The sequence below is a fragment of the Gorilla gorilla genome, chromosome 9 (assembly GCF_029281585.2).
Source record: "Gorilla gorilla gorilla isolate KB3781 chromosome 9, NHGRI_mGorGor1-v2.1_pri, whole genome shotgun sequence".
NCBI classification, from domain to species: Eukaryota; Metazoa; Chordata; class Mammalia; order Primates; family Hominidae; genus Gorilla; species Gorilla gorilla.
Window position 1 is genome coordinate 92,525,727 of NC_073233.2, and position 16,765 is coordinate 92,542,491.

General features: G+C 38.0%; 1 protein-coding gene and 1 pseudogene across 9 annotated transcripts in view; one reads left to right on the forward strand and one right to left on the reverse strand.

Annotated features, from left to right (window-relative positions):
- The window catches only part of DLG2 (discs large MAGUK scaffold protein 2), a 2,193,106-nt gene that overhangs the window by 1,189,213 nt on the left and 987,128 nt on the right, over nt 1-16,765 (reverse strand). The gene's annotated exons all lie outside the window — the stretch shown is intronic.
- Nucleotides 3,534-4,333, forward strand: LOC129525400 (large ribosomal subunit protein uL6-like; annotated as a pseudogene).

Sequence of the window (16,765 nt, forward strand, 5' to 3'; positions counted from 1 at the left end):
ATCTTCTGAGCCTTCAGAGATTCATTTGGCCGAGAAATAGCCACAGTCCTCCCTAAAATTCTAATGCCTAGGATTTATATGCTACTTACACAGATTAAGAAGTAGTGAAAAGCAGTATAACTATGACATTGAAGTTAAGGAGACTAGGATTCAAATTCTGATTCTGCTACCTACCAGCTGCGCCTCCTTGGCCAAGTTATTCAACTACTAGTGGTCTGGGTTTCCATTTCTGTGAGTTGTGGAGAGTAAAATCTACCTTGCAGGATTATTATGATGTTTGGAGATAGTTTTTGTAAAATTCTTACTGTCATTTTGGGTACAAAACAGACACATAAAAATGATGGTTTTTATTATGCTAGTCAGAGGAAACATCATTTTCCTATTCTGGAATGCACACCTGACAAACTTCTACTCATTATGTAAGTCTTAATTCAAATGTTATATTTATTTATTCTATTAACATTTCTTAAGAAACTAATATAATGCTCTTTGCTATTATAAGGTACTTGGAGAAAAAAGTTAAAAACTTAAGATCTCTGATCTCACGGGATGCACGCTTTTTTTTTTTTTTTTTTTTTTTTTGAGGGCGTTTTGCTCTTGTCATCCAGGCTGGAGTGCAGTGGCACGATTTCGGCACACCACAACCTCCCCCTCCAGGGTTCAAGCAATTCTCCTGCTTCAGCCTCCTGAGTAGCTGGGATTACAGGTGCCCACCACCACACCTGCTAATTTTTTTTTTTTTTTCCATTTTAGTAGAGACGGGGCTTCGCCATGTTGGCCAGGCTGGTCTTGAACTCCTGACCTCAGATGATCTGCCCATGTCGGCCTCCCAAAGTGCTGGGATTATAGGTGTGGGCCACTGTGCCCGGCTGGGACGCCCTCTTTAATGGACAGGTTAACAGACCATTATGTGAACTGTGGTAAGTGTCCAAAGAAAGTGATGTCCAGTGGGCTTTGCAGGCTAGAGGACAGGGTACAAGGAGAGTCAGATAAGGCCACCTCGAGAAGTTTACAAAGAGTTTCCCTTACAAAGATTATAGCAATGATTATGAAAAGTTTCCCAACACCCCCAGGCTGTGATCCCTCTTTTCTGTGAACCCACCACATGATGTGTATCTCTATCACAGCATTGTTTATATTGAACTGAATGTTTAATTACCTAGCTCTGCTGCTAGACAGTGAACAACTTGAAAGCAGTGGTCATGACTTTGACTAAGATGAATTTTCAGCATCCCCCATAGGTTCTAACCTAGAGAAGCAGCCTGATAAATGCCTGAAAGAACTGAATTGAATTGTCATGGACCTCTGAAAAGGCAGGTGGTTAAGTAGCAGGACAAACTATAACCCAAAACTGCAGCTGCTTGGGATCTAAGGGAGACAAGATAGGGAGAAAGATTACTTCATTTGTTCTTGTCTGGGGAAGTTCAGATTCAGAGCAAAGCAATGCCAAAGGCAAAAGTGCCAGGCACTACTCTCTAGACATCTCAGCTCATTTTGTTTTGTGGTCTGTGATTGAACTCTGGTTTAGATCTGATGTCTATGGCCTGAGATGGCTCTTAGTGTGGAGCTTTTGGTTTACAGTGCGATGTAGTCTCTTCAAAACATGACACCCTGGCCAAGTAAGAGGTAAAATCTGATTCTTACAAGATTTTCTAGCAGAACTCTTAAGTTTTTGTGAGGCTTAGAAAAAGTGAAACATTTACAACATGCCAATATGAAGCTCATTTAGCCTCTGCTAATGACTTCAGTGGCTTTCTTAACTATGTTACTTTCTGTCTGGTTTCTCTACCTTATGTTTGCCTTAGAGAGCTGGAATGAAAACGTGTTTGCTTGTTTGGCTGATTTCATCTTTGATTTAGCAGTCCCAACCTCCACTTTCATTTTGATCCAATATTAGATGTGTTGTTCAATTCATTGTCTTGAAATCTTGCCAGATTGCAAATAAGCAATCTCAACAAGAGTAATAAAAATGGTCAGAACATAAGGAAGAACATCAATTGTAATCCTTGCTTAACCTCCTGCATGGTCCAAATGTGTCCTTGGCACCAAATGGAAGGTGAAGAGGAAATATAAATAGATAATTTAACTTTCATTAAAATTCAGTAATAATACCACAGACAAGACGGGAAAGAGAAATGATATCAGCATTTAGTGTGTTTACTATGTGCCAAGCACTGTCCTATGTTGTCTCATTTACATCCCATGGCAACCTAACAAAATAGGTGACAGTCCCATTTTTGCAAGGGAAGAAGTTAAGACCAAAAGAAGTTAAGATGAATAATCATTTAAGATTAAAAGCAACAAAATGATGGAGCTATAATGTGAACTTCTTTGTCTGTCTGGCTTTAATGTACATACTTTATCCATTATAAGGTTAAATGAGTGTTATTTTTTGAAATTGCTCAACTAGCCATACTTCTTGTTTCATTATAAATTTAATAATAGAACCATAGTATGAAGTAGAAGGAACAGAGGAAATCAAATATTCCAGAGACTCCATAACTCATCATGGGACTTAACACAGAACTCTGTATTATCTTCAGAAATTATTAGTTTGATTTCATATTTGTGTGTGTGTGTTCAGCAAATTAGAGTGTTGGTCAACAAGCCGTTGATACTGCATTCATAGAATTCCAGTGTAACAATTCATACCTTCATTAGCTTGTTGGCTATCATCACCAGCATATTTACATTGAAACACTGAATATAATTCAAGAACCTCCATTGGCACTTCTGGGATACCCAATCTGAGGACCACTGATAAAATCTGAGAGCACTCAGTGTAATTTCACATCACGTCTGCATGAAAATACTCAACTTAGGTCTTTAGCTCTCTTTAACTTTTAAATTTAGTTATTTTATCAAGTATGTTATGAGTTCCTTCTCATTTATTTAAGTTTCCTCATTCAGTAAACCAATATTATGATAATAGGATCCCAGACTCTAGCATTTGGAAAGAGTTGCTTATTTTTGACATTTTGGTCTAATATAATCTGAGTGTTATTTTTTGAAATTGTTCAACTAGCCATACTTTTTATTTTATTGGATGTTTTATACTGAACATATTTTTCATGTTCTGAAATGGCAATACAACTGCAGCATATTGCAGATATCTGTGGTTTTTTTTTTGCCTGAAAGTGACCTTTTGATTATTTTCTTTTTGTAAAACCAAAGAATCATTAAGGCTTCTACAAATAAAGCATAAACAAATAATAGCTGTTGCCATCTTATAACATTGACAGTTTTAATACTTATTATAAAGGTTTGCTTGACCTCAAGCCTTGTAAATTGTATGAAGGAACACTAGACCATTTACTTCCAGGGCATTGGTGAGGTCATAAGGCTAATTACTAAGACTAAAACCCAATGCTCCTCAACTTCTCAACTTACATCTGCCTGCTACTTGGTACTACCTCTGGAGTCCTAATTTCAAACATTATTCGTGGCTCTTCCCAAATGAGCAAAGACAATCACACATGGGCCCTGGGTTGCTCAATGCCAATGCTCCCTCCCAGGGTCATATCTGCATTCTCAGTTCCCTCTCTTCTTGATATATCCAATTCCTTCCTATGCTCAGTGTGCCTCCCACTCTCAGGCTGCTCAGCGCACACTCGTCTGAGTAGGCTTCCTCATCCCTCCAGACTGACAATAGAATTTCCTCATCATCCCCATTCTATTAATTTCCTGAAGACAATAAGCCTATGAACTATTTCAATTCTAAAATTTTTACTTCTGCTCTTTGCCACATCTATGGCAAGAACGAAGACTATTCTCAGCAATCAGACTGTCGGCACTCCAGAAAATGTCAACATCACTCTGAAGGGACACACAGTTATTGTGAAGGGCCCCAGAGGAACCCTGTGAAGGGACTTCTGTCATATCAATGTAGAACTCAGTCTCCTTGGAAAGAAAAAGAGGCTCCGGTTGACAAATGGAGAAATAGAAAAGACCTGGCTACTGTCTGTACTCTTTGTAGTCATGCACAGAACATGATCAATGGTGTTACAGTGGGCTTCCATTACAAGACGAGGTCTGCGCATGCTCACTTCCCCATCAATGTCGTTATCCAGGAGAATGGGTCTCTTGTTGACATCCGAAATTTCTTGGATGAAAAATAAATCCTCAGCGTTCGGATAAGGCCAAATTTTGCTTGTTTGGTATCTCAAGCCCAGAACGATGAATTAATCTTTGAAGGAAACAACATTGAGCTTATTTCAAATTCAGCTGCTTTGATTCAGCAAGCCACAACAGTTAAAAACAAAGATATCAGAAAACTTTTGGATGGTATCTATGTGTCTGAAAAAGGAACTGTTCTGCAGGATGATGAATAAGGTCTAAGAGTTGTCCAGCTACGGAAACAAGATGCTGGATGATTCCTAAGACCAATTTGTGATATATAAACAATGCAATAAAAGACCTATTGATGGCCAGGCATGGTAGCTCACACCTGGAATCCAAGCACTTTGGGAGGCCAAGGCGTGAGGATCATGAGGTCAGGAGTTCAAGACCAGCCTGACCAACATGGTGAAACCCCGTCTCTACTAAAAATGCAAAAATTAGCCAAGCGTGGTGGTGCACGCCTGTAATCCCAGCTACTCAGGAGACTGAGGCAGGAGAATTGCTTGAACCCAGGAGGTGGAGGTTGCAGTGAGCTGCGATCAGGCCACTGCACTCCAGCCTGGGTGACAGAGTAAGACTCTATCTCAAAAAAAAAAAAAAAAAACTATTGATTTGGAAAATTTTTTTACATTTAAAAAATAAACATAATTTTTACTTCTGATCACTTTTCCCTCTGGGGAAACTGATCTGGGGAACCAGGCGTTAGAGTCACACACAGTCCATGGTCTCTTTTCCTTAACACTGTAATAGTACAGTAGTTAAGAGGACAGACCTTGAATCCACACTTTCTGAATTTCAATCCCAGCTTCTGCCACTCAGCTGCATATCCTTCAGCAAATTATTCAAACGCTCTCTGTCTCAGCTTCACTATATATAAAGTGAAGATAACAATAATACCTCTTTTAAAAGGATTATGTTGAAGATGACATAAGTTAATTCACATAAAGTCTTTAGGAAATTGCCTAACCCATAGTAAGCGCTCAATAAATGTTAGCTATTATTAGCTACTATTGACTTCCTTCAGAGATGTCCTTCTCAGTTGCCCTTCACTTTGATTTCCGGAGATGGGCTTCTCAAAGATTCCCCTTCCTTCTGAATCCATCCTTAAAACAAGCTCAAAGCCTAATGATGAGAAAAACTGCATGTTTCCAGGAGAGTCAGCAACTCTGGGGTGCTCCAAACTTGGTGGTTTTCTGTATAGTAGCCTGGATTTGATCTATCTCTCCCCGTATGCTTCGCTTCAGTGAGGCAGCATAGTTTAAGTGGCTTCAAGGCCAGACTACCCAGTTAAAAACTCTGGCTCAATTCTACTTTCAAGCTTGGATTACCTTGGGCAAGAGCTTAATCTTGCTGTGCATAATAACAATACCTAACTCATCAGATTATGAAGATTATATATTAGTTCAATATTTGTAAAATGCTTAGAACATTACCTGCATACAATAAATTCTATACGAGTTTGTTGAATAAATGCCAGTTCCTATTAGAGGAAGTAAAAATGTCCATTTTTGTCAAAGAATGAAACTGTACATGTGTGGATATGTTATATATATATACACACACACATACACACATGCATACGTATATATGTATATATGTATATACATATATACGTATGCATGTGTGTATGTGTGTGTGTATATATATATGTAGAGTGTGTGTGTGTGTGTGTATTAAAAAAAGACAGGTTGATTCCTTTATAAGTTTCTACAGGAGCTTGAATTACCAAACCTTACTCCTAAATTACCACTAAAATTTCCTCAATGACTTTCAAACTTATAGTAACCACATTCATCCAAGTACCACAGCAAAGTCCAGAAAAATAATACTTATAGTAAACTAAAGCCAACTCCTGCAGCTTTGTATATACAAAGCTTTTCCTACCTAAATTGCATAGGAATAAATTTGTATGGAGTATAAATCAAATCCAGATAAATATTTTGCTATAATGAGAAATTTTACAGTGATGGAAAGAGATACACCTTAAATTTCTGCAATCACTTATAGATCAAAGAAATTTTAAATCAAATAGCTCCTATGTACCAAGCACCATATGAAGTTCTGGGTATATAATGGGAAACAATAAGAGTGCCTGCCTTCCTGTTGCTTACAATCAAGGTGACAAGGAGATAGGAATTAAGTAAGATAGAATCCACCATAAATGAAGCAGAAGAGAAGACATGTACCTGCCTGCTGTGCTACCTGTAAACCACAGCTAGAGGTTCCCCACTCTACATGGATAGTTTTACCTCCTAGCTGGAATGAAGTAGAGAGGGAGACTAAGCGCTTTCCTTTTTCAATATAATGTGCATTGAACAGTCAAGGTGCCCAATTTTGTAGTAGCCCTGAGAAATGACACAAAGAAAAGACAAAGTCTTTTATTTTTCTATCAAGAAACCCCAGAGAGCACCTGCAAATTGATTTAGCTATTTTAAAAGAATCAAGAAAAATTATCTGCATAAAAAAGAGTACTTAAAATAATGCTACAGTAATTTTTTCCTTACCAGTATTTTTTTTCTTCTCTAGTCTAAGCTGGTGATTAAAGAGATATCTTTCATTATAAACTTAATTCCACTCTATTCAAGCTCTGGCCACAGTTAAATCAATTTATTTTCCATCACTATGTAGACACCTGTTAACACATTTTAAGGTAGATGCTCTGTGTGTCTCTGGGTATACAGTAGGCACTTTTGAGGCTGTGTTAGTTACTTGGGTTCGGGGGCAGGATGCGAGGTGATTAGACTGCCAAATCAGTCTGTCCAGGAAGGCCTACTCAGGAATTGGGCCCTTTTCGTGAATTTGATGAAGATGTAACTTTCTAAAGGAAATCTCTGTGGACCAGAAACAAGTAATGCAGTTTTTGTAACTTCTTTCCTTAGAAACAGAGAGAGCAGTTATAACCATTACATAAGCAGCTTCAGAGCATGGGATGTAGAATCTGATGACCCAGCTCTTTATTTCCCAGGTGTTACCCCAGTTTCCTCACCTGCAATACTAAGGGACCAAATAGATTTCCTTTGCAGAAAAATCATAACGCAGGTTAGTAAAATCACCTTGTACACTGTAAAATGTTCTATATAATTATTATTCCCTCAAATCTGGAAGGATGGTTCTCTTAAAATAGGGGAATCTTATCTCTTACAAAGCAGAGATTTCACCCATAACTTGAGAACAATTTAGACCACTAATTGCTTTGGGTTTTTTGTTTGTTTTTTTAGGCCAAGACTTCTCTACAGAAGAATAGGTGTATAGGGCTTTTAACTTTTCTTTCGCTACTTGGCAGAACAGCAAAAATGCCTCTGCAGCCAATGGGCATACAAGCCTGCTTCTTATAAAGCAATGTCTGATGTTTTTGAAATATGACAAGGAAAATAACCATAGAAGCAACCAGGTGTTAAAGCCCTACCATGTGTTGAATCATTGTGACAGGTAGTTTATATATGTTACCTCTGATCCTTATAATCACCCACTTAAGTATTTCTATGTCATTCTCATTTTACTGATGAGTAAAGAAGTTCAAACAGTCAGTATCTTGCCCAGAGATACAGAGCTGGTAAGTGGTAGATGGGGAATTTAAACCCAAACCTGCCTGTTTCTAAATGTTTATTTTTTGCTTCCCCAATACGTGGCCGTCTATACATGAAGATGCAGTATATTAAGAATGCAGAAATCATTCCTGAGTTTTCCCGGGGGCTGAGATGGGTCTTTTCGAAGGTCCATCTATGTATTCTAAGCCTGTCCCACTGCTTCACACGGAATGATCCTCAACCCAATTCCGAAGAATGAGAGGCTCATATCTGTCTGAGCATCTCCTAGTGTGAAAAATATTTCTTCACTTCCTCCAGCAATAAGAGATTATCTTACTTTGCTACCTGGTAAAGTTTTCTTTCAAAAGAGCATCTGGAAATTATAGTGTGCAAGGCACTATACATACATGTAAGATGTCTTATTGGAGGCCGGGCGCGGTGGCTCACACCTGTAATCCCAGCACTTTGGGGGGCGGAGGCAGGCGAGTCACTAGGTCAGGAGACCGAGACCATCCTGGCTAACACAGTGAAACCCCGTCTCTACTAAAAATACAAAAAATTAGCCGGGCGTGGTGGCGGACACCTGTAATCCCAGTTACTCGGGAGGCTGAGGTAGGAGAATGGCATGAACTCTGGAGGCGGAGCTTGCAGTGAGCTGAGATCGTGCCACTGCACTCCAGCCTGGGCAACAAAGCGAGACTCCATTTCAAAAAAAAAAAAAGATGTCTTATTGGAATGAAGTAATTTTTTAAGTAGACCAAGAAAAGAAAATGGGGAGTATGGGAAAATAATAATTCCTGTATGTAGAAAATAATGAGGGTTCTGTGGGTGCCTGAGCGTTATGTGGCTAACACAGGATAAGTCAAAGGCCTCTCCCTCATCCTCTGCCATTGTTTCAAGACACACAAATTCTCTTGAATTTGGAACCTGCAGTGCTAAAGAAACACATAGCTCTCATTTATAGAAAATTCATACTGCAGCACATTCTCGATTATCTGTACCCCTGCAGAGTTGCATTAAGAAAGTTAACAGCTTAGCATGGAAAATTTACCAAACAGTTTCAAAACCATGACCTTACCCTACAGGCGCTCCTACTTTCAAAACTGGATAAAGAGGAAGCAGTCAGGGATAAGAGAGAGGGAACTGGTTATGAAGGGAGACAGGCTTTGTTCACACCCTTCATATTCCAACTACTAGCTATGTGCTCTTGGGCAAACTATTGAACGTCTCTGAACCTCAGATTATTATCAGTAAAATCGGGGTTATAATAGGTACCTTTTCTAAGGGTTAAATAAAATATGTCAAGTAACTATCAATATCTGATATATAATGGGGCCTAAAATAAGGTTAGTTATTTTTACCCAAAGCCTGAGGAGCAGATTGTAGCTCACTTGTCCTGAGAGTTTGGGAAAGGTTCTCATCGAACACAAGGATAAGCTATTAAGTGACCATCCATAATTATCTTTATTTATTTATTTCTTGAGACTGAGTCTCGCTCTGTCACCCAGGCCAGAGTGCAGTGGCACGATCTCGGCTCACTGCAAGCTCCGCCTCCTGGGTTCACGCCATTTTCCTGCCTCAGCCTCCTGAGTAGCTGGGACTACAGGCGCCCACCACCATGCCCGGCTAATTTTTTGTATTTTTAGTAGAGATGGGGTTTCACTGTGTTAGCCAGGATGGTCTCGATCTCCTGACCTCGTGATCCACCAGCCTCAGCCTCTCAAAGTGCTGGGATTACAGGCGTAAGCCACCGCGCCCAGCCCATAGTTATATTTAATAATGTTTTTGCATAGAGTGGCGAGCACCACAGGTGAATATTTCCCGTGCTTGATTTTATTAATTGCACGCACTCCAGTAGAACATATTTCCAGTGGGGCATCTCCACAACTGGATGGACATAGGAAACCTGGTTCACAACATTCAGGCTAACTCAGTGAAAAGAACTACACAATAATTTGTCACATTTCTTCCACAATGATGATGGTGTGAGATATCTTCCCGAAAACTTCTGAGAAGGGGGTCAGCTCTGAAATATCTAAAGCTTTGTTTTGGAATTTTCTGTTTGTCTGTTTTTAGTTTTCCATAAAAAGCAAAGCTGTGGGCTCCTAAAAATTTTCAAGGTGGGGGTGCGGCTGTATTCTCTAGCACTGGTTTGCAGTGGTTAATAAGTAACTGTGTGGCTTCAAGTAATCTATGCACACAGTAGATGGAAGAAAATAATCCCTTTCCCATAAAAAACAGGTTATTTAAATTCAAATGAATCAGTATGGAGTACTTGACACCACAGGGTTTGACCACCTCCGTGGCTGTAAATGAAAAGAAGGACTTTTCGAAGAATTTGAATCAGGTACAAAATAAAAGATGCCAGTTGTTTATAGAAGCTGGCAATTAAGAAAATGTATGAGGGTAAACAGAAGAACGTAACTTCTTGACAACTTCTTTGGACCTTAATTCTTTGGCATTTACTTTGTCTTTGTCAGAGCCAGGCAGGGGGCCAGCATAATTTCTGCAGACTTCTCATCACCCAGAAGACAGGCGCAGTATGAATTACTTGGATGTTTCAGTCTGACAGAAACAACCAGAATCCAAAGCTTCATAATGTAAAAAGAAAAAAAAAAACTCTATTCTAGAAACCAATGGCCTGGAAGGTCAACTTTGGTTCAAAAAATAACAACCTCAGAGCACAAGATTTTACACTTAAAAAAAAAAAGGAAAAAAACAAATATCATATAAAGGTTTTAGTCAGTTCCTGCTGAATAATATATACTGACAGTTTCACTTCATTAGAATCATCAAACCTTTACTGCATGCACATATGATAAGCCCTGTGCTGGACCCTGAAATGCAAAATGTTATCCAGCCGATGTCTAATGATGGGACATCCTCTCTTCACACATTAGTAGTACAAGTTATAACCCAGGCATATTCTCTGTCATTGAAGGGCTTAAAGTGTATGTCTTTATATGTGACTTGTGTGTGTAGGTATTGAGAGAGTAAGACAGGTAAATATGAAACAAACATAATACAAATTTATAAATGCTAGAGGCATTTATAACATATATAATACATAATATATTATCTAAATCTATTGGGGATAACATATATAATAAATATTTCAGGTACTAATGGCATAATAAGAGCTATGAAAGCACAAAGAATGAATTAAGAACAACTTCATATAGGAGGTACATTTTAACTGCACTTAAAAAGGTACATACAATTATGCCAGTTGAAGAAATAATGGGAGAGAAGGTTTTGCTCAGACATCTTTGTGTACATATATATAAATAAAGGATGATAATGATGCCTTCTCTAGACCTATAGTTACAATCATCACCAAATTAATATTTCTTATAAAACAACTGATAATTAATATTGGGCCATAATGTATTCAATGAAATATAAACAACAAAGGCAAGCATGCATCAAATCCTAGGCACATCAGACTATGATTATCTAGGTATTTCAATAGATCGGTGCGGTAGAAATGTTTTCAAAATTAAGTTTGATGATCAAAATTTTGTCCTGTGTAAATTTTCCGAGATTAATTCCATTAGCGTATTCACTCATTTCTGCATTTATTTAAAACATCTTTATTAAACACCTATAGATAGTCAGGTAGCCATTAGATCATAAATTCCTTGAGGATGCATTATGTACTCATTAAATGTTCATAGATGACTTGCAGATGAGAGCTCACATCTAGTCTGTGACACAGTTGGTTCAGTAACCTCTGTCATAGAGATGTGAACAGTATTTGGGGGCTAAAGCGGATCCTACTAGGCTTTCTAGCATTTATTACCCAAATTGGTGTGAATGTACAGTGAAATGATTTCCATATGCAGAAAATACTACATGCACCTCTTTAGTTGTATGAGTATTCATTAATATTAATTATATCTACCATTTACTGGGCACTTACCATGTGATAGTTATGGTGCTTAGTACTTAGCATACTTCAATTCATTCTCACAACAATGCCATAAAGTAGGAATTATTAGCCCCTTTTACAGATGAAGAAAATGAGGCCTAGAAACCTTAGGTAACTTACCCAAGGTAACATAGCTAGTAAAAACAGGAACTAGATTATGAACAAGATCTTACTGCCTACAAAACCTATGCTCTTATACCCAAGTCATCTTATTTGGCACTTTTGATTATAAGCACTTGAGAATAGAGGTCACTTAGAATGCTAATGCGTATTAATACTAAAAAGGAACTTGGAGATGCATAGAAGAAGAAACCCCCTTCATAGAAGAAGAAACAGGCTGGTTCTGATACCTTGATTACCAAAGGCTTATTTTATCACTAGTGCAAAGGGCACCTGCATTCTAGGGTGTTTGTATCATAGTTAAATGGATTCAGAATGAATGCTAGTGCTTCCCAGTCTAATACAGAGATGCAAGTAGATAAAATTTGTGCGAGAAATTGAAATCTAAGGGGAAGACTGTAGCTTCTTGACTTTCATTTTATTTCATTTTTCTCTATTGTATCCGTTATAGTTTGGATATTTGTCTCCTCCGCATCTCATGTTGAAATTTGATACCCAATGTTGGAGGTGGGGGCTGGTGGGAAGTGTTTGGAGCATTGGGTTGGATCGCTCATGCACTGCTGGGTGCCTTCCTTTTGGTAATTAGTGAGTTCTCATTCTTAGTTCTTGCTAGAACTGGTTATTGAAAACAGCTTGGCATACCTCCCTCAACCCCCGCCCTGTCTCGCTCACTCTGGCTTTCTCTCTCTCTCCCTCTCTCTCTCTATATATACATGTGTGTGTACATATATATATATCTCACACACACAGACACACAACGTCAAGCCCTCACCAGAAGCAGATGCTCCTGTCATGCTTCTTGTACAGCCTGCAGAACCATGAGCCAAATAAAAATTTTTTTCTTTATAAATCATTCAGCCTCAAGTATTCCCTTATAACAACACAAAGACAGTGCCACAGTGCCTCATTTCTGAGTAATTATGATTTCTTATTTTTTTTTTCTAAAGCAACAAAATGAATAAAATGTGAATTTTTACAAATGACATATAGGGTTTTCTTTGATTTCTCCTCCAATGATTCAGGTATAAATCTTCCAAGTACTTAAGCTATATAAGCTTTGAATTGGGGCCATTTTTCTTTGCAGGTTTTGTTCTTTGTTTTCTTCCTGGATCTTGAGTACTGCCATGCACTCAAAAGTTCCACAAACCTTAGAGTTCTTGAATATGACCATTAAGGATTCTCTGATGAAAGGAACATACGACTAATTCCCTAGTAACAGTTTCTTTATAGAGTGTCACCATGTACAAATATCCCATTTTCAAAAAGGTGGTAATAGACCATTAAAATGAACTATGATACTCAGCAGAAAATATTTGTTTTAATATAATGGGACCAACTCAGCATCCTACAGAATAAAGCCCCATGAGGTAGATATTAGTAGTGAAGGAGAAAGGCTGTGTAATGAAGAGGATGGAGAGAAATTTATGAATTAAATAAAGAAACCCAAATGTTTGATTTCAGTGTGTTGATGAATTAGGTGCTAATGCATAAAGCTACTCATAGTGGCTATGATTTGTGTGTTTTGTAATATGTTTTTAAACAGGAAAATCAAGGTACTGCATTTACAAAGGGGAAGTTATGCAAAAATGTATTTTCTGTAACTCTTTATTTGATAGGTTTGCTGTCTACTGGAACTGGCCTGCAGCAAAATAGTGAGGTGGTCAGATCTTGTCTTTGGCCCATTTTGTGCTTTGATTCCTCTGAGACTGCCTGTGGCATGGCCCTGAAGGCATGCTTTATGCCTGCAATCCTGGTTCTAAGGAAGGATTCCAGGGAAAAATCACAGAGCCACACTAATTCTACCCTTCCATAAACATATCTCCAAACTCAGACCTGCTCTTAAAGCTGCTCAGAAATCCTAGAGATGACTCTAGGAAGTTCCCTTGTCTCATGTTCCTTCAGAAACTATTCCAAATTCCACCACCTTCTTTGAGTCCATAATATAATCTCTCTCTTTCAGAGAGTAAATACAAGGTACCAAGAAAGAACCCTTTCAGCTTCCAGTTGATGTGTACTCTAGTAGCCTCTATTCCAAAACTAATGTACCCCATGAGCTGAAAATTGCATCTATTCATTCCATCTCCTCAGAAATATACCTCTTTCCTCTATTTTAACTTTTTCCTCTGAAGCTGCTCCAAAAGTCTGCCTACATTTGTTTAATCCATTCTTTACCTTTCATTCTTTCTTTCTCCCACTACAATTGAACTCTTCTCCCTCATTACTCCACCGAAACCACCCATGTGGAAGTCACCAATGACTTCCTAATTACCAAATGAAAAGAACCTTCTCTCTCTTTTGTTGTAGGTATTAGAGATGTGGGAGTTTTGGCCTGAGACTAGACATTTTCATTACTGACTTGAGACTATTATGGAGAAATTGGACATCTTAATTACTGAATTGAGATCATTATTTACAGTTAAAAGGCTCAAAAAACTTGAGCCAACTGGAGTAGTCATACAAAGCCAAGAATAGTGAGAAGGTAGGAGAATCTTGTTTATTTTGTTTACACTGATGAAGTGACAGACACAGAGGGATTAAGAAACTTCCCAATATCCTATATCAGGTAAGTAGCAGATCTTGACTTTGAAGCCAGAGAGCTATGCTCCTTCTTGCTTAACCTCTCATTAAACTGCTATTCATAGTCTCTTTTGATGTTACTTTTTCAGTAATATGCTTCAGAGGCTCTCCCAATAAGTATATACTGATCACAGTATTTAAGAGATGAACTATATTTTATTGTGTTAATATGCTGTAATGGATTTTACCATAACAGAAAAGTTGTAATAAACTTTCCTGTATATATATATATATATATATAATTTTTGTGCATTTGTTGAAGTACCGTTTGCATGGTAAAATTTCTGGAAATGGAATTGCTAAGTCTCAAGGATCTGTGCTTTTTAAAAAGTGATGGATACTTTCAAAATGCCCTCCAGAGATGCTGTACCTTTTTTTTTCTGAAAGCAAACATTATCTTACTTGACCTTTCTGAGCTATTTGACTTTGTTGACTCCTTCATTCATCAGTCTATTCATTTTCATGATACCGTTACCTTCCAGTTGATATCTAACTCTGCCTGATCTTTCTCCATCTTCTTTAGAGCATCCTCTCCCTTCATCTCCCCTTTAAACCCTGGGTATTCTCAGGCTCACTCCTTTTCTTTTCATCTATAAGTTCTTCCCAAGTGATTTCATCATACTTATTTTTCCAACTATAAGAGTTAAACTGCACTCCATATCATCTTAGAAAATCTTAGCCTTTTCCCGTTGTTATGTAGTATTTTTGTACTTTTGGACCAATTAATTATGTTAATGGGGGAGAACTCAGTGATACCCTTGATACTAAGATGTTCAGATCCAGATCCAGAAAACTTTTCAGAGTTCACAGGAAGATGCTATGTGTCTTGAGACAAATAAAAATAGAAGCTTTCAAAGCCATAAAGAGAGCAAAGGTCACTCCTCTTCTGTCTCCGGGTGAATTTCACCCTACTTAACATGATCACAGGTTGTTGGAATCCAAAATCAGGTGAAGCCATTGGTATTGGAAAACAGACTATGGCTTTTGAATTATTATGTTGATATGATGGGATTTGTAACCAATGAGGCATTGGGAAACGTGTTAATTGGAAAAGGGATTTTTGTGACTTGTATAAGCTATGGGAAAATGTAACCTTGGAGACTGGACTAGAGACATCTATAACTTTGCTTCCATAACACCAGTAGGCACCATGAAAGGTGAAAACTCTGTGATCCAGTTCAGCATCAAACTTTTTCATATATTCTAAGACCCCAAAGAGTCATGAGTACCAATATACAGATTTTAATGCCAGTAATAATGAAGTGGTCAGAATTATTGGAAGGTGGAGGAGGTACATTGGGGGATGAAGAATATCACTGTAAATATATGAGTAAAGACTAGATTAATATAGCAGGAGAGTTTTAGAGGGAAGAGAGGAAAAAAATAGGCTTGTCTGGAAGAATGACAGCCAGATGATTATGAAAGAAGCTATAAAACCTAAGCAAGAAGCATGAAATATTTGAATACATGAAGAATGTTCTGTGTTCCTGGAAGAGTAAATATTGTAAACGTGTAACTTCTTTCCAAAGTTTGTCATAGCTTTAATACAAAACTAAGTTAGACATTTGTGTGTGCGCCTGTGTGTGTGTGTGTTTCTTTTTCTCGAGTTTTGTAATAGTCTAATGAGAAATAATAGTAGAGGAATGGAAGATATACAAGAGTTATTTAAGAGATAGATTTATATCAATGATTGGTTATTGATTAGGTGTTTGGGCTATGGGAGGAAATTTAGGGTAACGCACACCCTTCTGTCTTGAGAGATTGGTTGGATCATTGTGGCATTCACTGTCACAGACCAAACAGGAGCAGGATCATGTTTAAAGAAGAAGGCAATGAAATCAGCTTTTGACATTTGAAATCAAACTGTTTATGGAATGTGTAAGGAAGGATTTTTTTCAATAGCTTTGGGATAAGATCTAAAGTCAAGAAGATAGGTCTGGGCTAAGTTTATTGATTTGGACATTAGTGAATAAAAATAGACATGCCAAGAAAAATAAAATTAATTATCATGTTTAGTACTTACTGAATACCAGGGACCAGGCTCAACTGCTATAGGTATTATTTCATTTAAACCTTTTAACTATTATTGTTAGACCCATCTTACAGATGAGAAAACTAAAGCTTAAGTTATTAAGTGACTCACCCAATGCACAGAGTTAGCAAGAGGAAGAACCTGGATATAAATCTAGGCACTCCAAATCTAAAGTCAGTGTGTTTCACAAGATAGTGCAGGACAATGGTGAGGTATAATAGAATCCAATGTTGGAGGTTTTTTTGTTTTTTTTTTTTTAGATGGAGTCTGGCTCTGTTGCCCAGGCTAGAGTGCAGTGGCGTGATCTCAACTCACTGCAACCTCTACCTCCCGGGTCCAGGTGATTCCTGCCTCAGCCTCCTGAGTAGCTGGGATTACAGGCATGCGTCATCACACCCGGATAATTTTTGTATTTTTAGTAGAGACAGGATTTCACCATGTTGGCCAGACTGGTCTCCC